The sequence below is a fragment of the Alosa alosa genome, chromosome 9, assembly GCF_017589495.1.
Source record: "Alosa alosa isolate M-15738 ecotype Scorff River chromosome 9, AALO_Geno_1.1, whole genome shotgun sequence".
NCBI classification, from domain to species: domain Eukaryota; kingdom Metazoa; phylum Chordata; class Actinopteri; order Clupeiformes; family Clupeidae; genus Alosa; species Alosa alosa.
In genome coordinates this window covers 34,810,577-34,817,581 of record NC_063197.1, presented here as the reverse complement: position 1 = coordinate 34,817,581, position 7,005 = coordinate 34,810,577, and positions in this window count along the sequence as shown.

Below are 7,005 nucleotides of genomic sequence, written 5' to 3'. Positions count from 1 at the left end.
CAAATAGCAGATCATTTCAGTTTGAAGCTTGGAGTGGTGAGGGGGCCTGTTAATCATTCTTCGGGTTGGAAGAGACTCACACACAGACACACACACACACACACACACAGACACACACATACACACACCTTTGATGTTTATCACCCACGATCATTCATTCAGAAAACAGAGGAGCCATCATGATGTGAGTTTGAAGCTAGGTGGTGGTGTGTGTGTGCTGATGGTGGTGGTGTGTGTGTGCTGATGGTAGTGGTGTGTGTGCTGATGGTGGTGGTGGTGTGTGTGCTGATGGTAGTGGTGTGTGTGCTGATGGTGGTAGTGGTGTGTGTGCTGATGGTGGTGGTGTGTGTCGGATGATGGTGGTGGTGGTGTGTGTGCTGATGGTGATGGTGTGTGTGTGCTGATGTTGGTGGTGTGTGTGCTGATGGTGCGTGTGTGCTGATGGTGGGGTGTAATGGCTCTTTTCATCAAACGGCATCACAGGGGAGGCACACACACACGCGGCTATTTTTCTTCATTAGACACTTTCGTGCGAGCATATGCGCCTCTCTGTGTGTGTGAGGGTGTGTGTGTGTGTGTGTGTATTGACTAGACACTTTCGTTTGAGCATATGTGCCTCTCTGTGTGTGTGAGGGTGTGTGGTCATGCATTCGTGTATTCAGTTCAGTTTGTGTGCGTGTTTGTGTGTGTGTGCACATGTGTGAGGGTTGTGTGTGTATCTGTGTGCATCCGTCCGTCCGTGTGTGTGTGTGTGTGTGTGTGTGTGTGTCTGTGTGCCGACCTCGCTAATTGATTTGTATAAAGGCGGGGTGTTTGGTGTTTGTCAGATGGTCACCCCTGCTGCCTCTCCGTATGGCTGTGTTTTGAAACCATGTAGTTTGTCATAATAACGCATGTGTGTGTGTGTGTGTGTAGTTTGTATAACACACCTCCCTGCTCTGTTGGCACACTGTTCACACACCGGACCTCTCACTCACAGCCAGAACGAGCCGGACGCTGGACACAAGCTGACCACCATGCGGGCCACCTGCCGGCCACCTGCGGGCCAGGCCGGGCCAGTTTCACCTCTCAGCATCAAAGCCACTCCTGAAATAGAGCTCCTCTATCTGATCGGCTGCCATGGGAAGCAGGACAATGTCCATTCAGTCCCTGCCCTGTCATACTTGATCATCCTTAAGCACACTATGTTGACATTTGATTTAGTTTATATAGTATATTTAGTATTTAGTATTTTAGTATTTTAGTATCATGTTTATCTTCTACTGTCTCTATTGTACAGTGGAGTTTTTTTTTTTTATATATGTATATTACTTTTTCTGCTGTAGTGAATGTTGTGTGTGATGTCTGTATGCTACTGAGACCTTGAATTTCCCCTTGGGGATCAATAAAGTATCTATCTATCTATCTATCTATCTATCTATCTATCTATCTATCTTAATGTCACTGTTAATGTTGGTGCTTATCTGTGTGTGTGTGTGTGTCGTGTACAGTACAGACATTCCAAGTCTCCTGGAAGTTCCGAGAGTCTCCCGCATATTGATAGCGCCTCCCTGGCGCTCCCGCATATTGATAGCGCCTCCCAAATTAGATAAAATCTCCCGGAATCTAGAACAAGCGAGCAAGAACCCGCACGCGAGACCGAAACTTTAAATGGCGTGTGCATCTGAGTGTAGCGCACACATGATGGAGAGGGAGAGAGAGAGGGGTGTGTGCTTGATACGCCTCCAAGACGCATCTTGACCAATCAGTTTTCAGAGTAGGCAGGATTTTATCTCTTTTATCCGGAACTAAATTAATCAGTTCAGTGTATCTAGGAACAAGAGCCAGTGCCCCCCCAGAAAGAAACATTTAAGACCCATTTCACATCAGACTGCACGAAAGTGTATCCTTGTCTCATAAGAGTAAAAAATAATGATAGTCTTGCACGCTGCACTGTTTGTAACAGTGACTTTAGCATTGCCCATGGTGGGTTAAATGATAGCAAAAGACATGTTGAGGTGAGTTGAACAAGTGTAATTTCATGTGTAAATTTATTTAGGCCTATACTAGTACTAACACTATGGCTAGTTGCCAAGGCTACATGAAAAGACCAAACTTCCAAAATCTACATATTTTATTATCACAATTCCTAACTATAGGCCTCCCTTATTTGGTTTACTGACTAGACATTATTGAAGACACACAATCATCTGTATTTCTGTATCTAAGTAGGATAAAGATTAGGGATACCTCCCTGAAACGACTTTTTGCAGGTCAGGATGTCCTATGTGTAGCATATGTGTGTGTGTGTGTGTGTGTGTGTGTGTGTGCACGTGTGTATGTGTGTGTGTGTGTGTGTGTGTATATGTGTCTGTGTGTGTGTGTGTGTCAGTATTAGTAGTTGTGTGAGGGATCAGGGGCCATCAGGGATGTTTATTAGCCCATCAGTGCGGCACCAGCCCATAATGATTAAATATGTCCAGCTACCGTGCTACTAATTATTGTCTCTGTCCAAATTAATCTCTGTTTGCTAAATACCAACACCCCCCACACACACACACACACACACACACACACACACACACACTGGCATAGTCTCCTGCCTCTCATCTGTCTTTCCGCTGGCAGCATGCCATTCTGTTAACTCATTAGGCCTCTGCGTGAGAGCGCCTCTGTCTGTCTCTCTCTCTGTCTCTGTCTGTCTCTCTCTCTCTCTCTCTCTGTGTCTTTCTCTCTCTGTCTCTCTCTCTGTCTGTCTGTGACATGACTCCAGTGATAGTCTCAAAGAGAGAACCGCATTTCCCATCAGCCCCTGAGGAGGCCCCAAGTCGCAGCCTGTCTCTGCCATAGGGTCTCTGCCCAGCCTCAGTGGCCCGCAGACGGATGCCTTTCATAAGTCTCCACCCCCCTCCAGGGCATCCAGGCCGGGCTGCTCGCCATCCATCTTCCCCACACCGCAGCTGCCAGAGCACTGGGGCTATGGCTGAGGATGGAGGGGGGGTGGGGGGGGATGGAGAAGGTGGAGGGGGAGATGGAGGAGGTGGAGGGGGAGATGGAGGAGGTGGAGGAGGAGATGCCAGATGAGCTGCAGTGTCCCTTTTGACTTACGTAAGATAGCGCAGAGGCTACTACAGAGGTTGCTACAAAGGCTACTACAGAGCAGAGGCTACTACAGAGGCTACTACAGAGGCTACTACAGAGGCTACTACAGAGGCTACTACAGCGCAGAGGCTACTACAGAGGCTACTACAGAGGCTACTACAGAGGCTACTACAGCGCAGAGGCTACTACAATGCAGAAGCTACTACAGAGCAGAGGCTACTACAGCGCAGAGGCTACTACAGAGGCTACTACAGAGGCTACTACAGAGGCTACTACAGAGGCTAACAGCACAGAGGCTACTACAGAGGCTACTACAGAGCAGAGGCTACTACAGCACAGAGGCTACTACAGCGCAGAGGCTACTACAGCGCAGAGGCTACTACAGCACAGAGGCTACTGCAGAGCAGAGGCTACTACAGAGCAGAGGTTACTACAGTTGAGAGGCTACTACACAGAGGCTACTACAGCAGAGAGAGTCATCACAGAGGCTACTACAGCGCAGAGGCTACTACAGAGGCTACTACAGACGCTACTACAGAGACTACTACAGCGCAGAGGCTACTACAGAGGCTACTACAGAGGCCACTACAGAGCAGAGGCTACTACAGCGCAGAGGCTACTACAGAGGCTACTACAGAGGCTACTACAGAGGCTAACAGCAAAGAGGCTACTACAGAGCAGAGGCTACTACAGCACAGAGGCTACTACAGCGCAGAGGCTACTACAGCGCAGAGGCTACTACAGCACAGAGGCTACTGCAGAGCAGAGGCTACTACAGAGCAGAAGCTACAACAGCGCAGAGGCTACTACAGAGGCTACTACAGCACAGAGGTTACTATAGAGGCTACTACAGCGCAGAGGCTACTACAGAGGCCACTACAGAGCAGAGGCTACTACAGCGCAGAGGCTACTACAGCGCAGAGGCTACTACAGAGGCTACTACAGAGCAGAGGTTACTACAGCACAGAGGCTACTACAAAGGCTACTACAGCAAAGCAGAGGCTACTACAGAGGCTACTAGAGAGGCTACTACAGAGGCAGAGGCTACTACAGAGGCTACACAGAACAGAGGCTACTACAGAGGCTACTACAGAGGCTACTACAGAGGCTACTACAGCACAGAGGCTACTACAGTGCAGAGGCTACTACAGAGGCTACTACAGCGCAGAGGCTACTACAGTGCAGAGGCTACTACAGAGGCTACTACAGCGCAGAGGCTACTACAGCACAGTGGCTGCTACAGAGGCTACTACAGCGCAGAGGCTACTACAGTGCAGAGGCTACTACAGAGCAGAGGCTACTACAGCGCAGAGGCTACTACAGAGGCTACTACAGCACAGAGGTTACTACAGAGGCTACTACAGAGGCTACTACAGCGCAGAGGCTACTACAGCGCAGAGGTTACTACAGCACAGAGGCTACTAAAGAGGCTACTACAGAGGCTACTACAGCACAGAGGCTACTACAGAGGCTACTACAGCACAGAGGCTACTACAGCACAGAGGCTACTACAGCGCAGAGGTTACTACAGCACAGAGGCTACTACAGAGGCTACAACAGAGCAGAGGTTACTACAGCACAGAGGCTACTACAGCACAGACGCTACTACAGCACAGAGGCTACTACAATGCAGAGGCTACTACAGTATAGAGGCTACTACAGGCCTTGTGCTGCGATGACCACAGAGGTGTTGGATAGACTTCAGGAGTTGTGTGGCCATGAGGAACGTCTCCCTCTGATTGCCAGCACAGCGTTTGGTGTGAACTTTCTGACAGCTGATGGCTGCTCTGGTCTGATGGCTCTCAGTGTTGTCTGTGCGCTGTCTCGGTAAACACTTTAGAGTAGCCAGACAGTGGCGCCTCCTCAGCCTCCGTGGGCTAATCCAGGCCTGTCTAATTAGCAGCATCTCCAGCTCCCCCAGGTTACGGCGTCCAAATCACCACAGCCAATTAGGGAGGACGACAGAAAGATGGCGTGTGAGGCTGCACACACAACTCTCTCATCTAGAAAACAAAGTTTAGTTACAGCAACAGAAATGTGAGGTTGCCCTTAGCAAAAACAAGTTTATGGAAGTGTACTACTTATTTTGAACTAAGTATACATATACAGTAGTTTATGTTTTGTATACTGATCATACACTAATTATACTTGGCTTATATTGATAAGTATACATAAAGGTTTATTAATAATAATAATAATAATAATAATAATAATAATAATAATAATAATAATAGCTTTATTGTCCACAAAAGTGGAAATTTGTCTTTGACTCCACAGGTGGGTTTTTAAAACACAGACACAATAAATTGACAATAAATACAATAAACAAACAACACAATCACCCTTAAAAACAACAATAACGTTTGAGTATATCAAGCCTATACTTGGTACATATACTTAAATATACTTAATATATTGACAGTATACTGATGGAAAAGTCTAAGTATATCTACCTGTACTTAGATATTAGATATTACCTGTAGCCAGAGACTGATCTTTGAGAGGCTTAGATATTAGATATTACCTGTAGCCAGAGACTGATCTTTGAGAGGCTTAGATATTAGATATTACCTGTAGCCAGAGACTGATGAGATATTACCTGTAGCCAGAGACTGATCTTTGAGAGGCTTAGATATTAGATATTACCTGTAGCCAGAGACTGATGAGATATTACCTGTAGCCAGAGACTGATCTTTGAGAGGCTTAGATATTAGATATTACCCGTAGCCAGAGACTGATGGGAGATATTACCTGCAGCTGAGACCGATCTTGGAGAGGCTTAGATATTAGATATTACCTGTAGCCAGAGACTGATCTTTGAGAGGCTTAGATATTAGATATTACCTGTAGCCAGAGACTGATCTTTGAGAGGCTTAGATATTAGATATTACCTGTAGCCAGAGACTGATCTTTGAGAGGCTGCCAGACAGATTCTCATTTCATATCTTTTTATTCACTTAGCTGATTCTAATATTACCCTTCTGGTAAACCTATATTTTACTGAGGATATACTTTATATGTATATTGTAAAGTAGGTATATTAAGTATATTTAAGTATATGTACCAAGTATAGGTTAGATATACTTAAACATTTATACAGCATAGGGCAAGTATAAATCAATTTATTGTGTGTCCAAACCAAAACAATGGCCATTAAAAAGTAAAAAGTACTCCACAACTTCCATGTAAAAATGTATTAAGCTTTCGTATTCCTCCTACTAAACTGTCATGACACAAAAATAAGTCCCGAAAGCTCACAGAAAAAATTGGCCTTCTTGAGTTTGACTGTGAGGAGAGACAGCTGCTTTTCCCCATATGGCTTTACATGGGAAACTGCTCCCAGATGATTCATATCAATTATGCAGCACAATATTGAGCCTTTATGCATAAGACAAAATATGTACATTTAACTGGGAAAGCCGCAAGCATGCTACAGCTACAGCCTTAGCATATAGTGAGGGTATAGAGAAAGAGGGAGACAGGGAGAGAGAGAGAGAGAAAGAGAGAGAGAGAAAGAGGGAGAGAGAGAGGGAGACAGGGGGAGATAGAGAGAGATGGAGAGAGAAAGAGGGAGAGAGAGGAGACAGGGGAGATAGAGAGAGAGTGAGAAAGAGGAGAGAGAGAGAGAAAGAGGAGAAGAGAAAGACTGAGACAGAGAAAAGGGAGGAGAGAGAGGTTTACAGGGAGACAGAGAGAGATGGAGAGACAGCGAAAAGAGGTGCTGTTCCAATAACAATCCATAGTGATTATAGCAAACGTAAATAAGTAGTAAGGGAATTATAAACAGTTTCTGTGCTGTTTACACAGTAACAACAATCCACTCTTTCTGATATTGTGATGGCATTAATCATTCAAAATGGTAAGATAGGTAACCTAGATGTGGAAGCTTGCATACCTTGTTTGGCAGTGGCTATCCAGATAAAC